Consider the following 317-nt stretch of genomic DNA (forward strand, 5'->3'; position numbering starts at 1 on the left):
TTGTAAAATCCCGCGCACACTCGCTTATAGTCATTACAGTGTTTGTTGCTGTAACTGGTCAGAATAGGGGCTCAGCTAATTCTTACATTTCAGAGGGTGCTGTCAAAAATGCTAGAACACCAGTAAATTAAAAGTGACAAAAAGGTTTATGGTGCATCGACAGGAAAGGAAAGTTACATGACGATATAAGGTAGCAGAAGATAAACACTCTATCTCAGTGGTCTTCGTGCGGGGAATAATATAACCGTTGGCATTTCCGCGAACGTTATAATGCGAATGCCCGTGAATGCGATAAACAACACTTGTTATTATTCATG

General features: G+C 40.4%; 1 protein-coding gene across 1 annotated transcript in view; it reads left to right on the plus strand.

The window, feature by feature from the left end:
- Positions 1–317, plus strand: part of LOC119593830 (serine protease 44-like) — a 97,765-nt gene that overhangs the window by 586 nt on the left and 96,862 nt on the right.

Source organism: Penaeus monodon, chromosome 32 (assembly GCF_015228065.2).
Source record: "Penaeus monodon isolate SGIC_2016 chromosome 32, NSTDA_Pmon_1, whole genome shotgun sequence".
Classification (NCBI taxonomy): Eukaryota; Metazoa; Arthropoda; class Malacostraca; order Decapoda; family Penaeidae; genus Penaeus; species Penaeus monodon.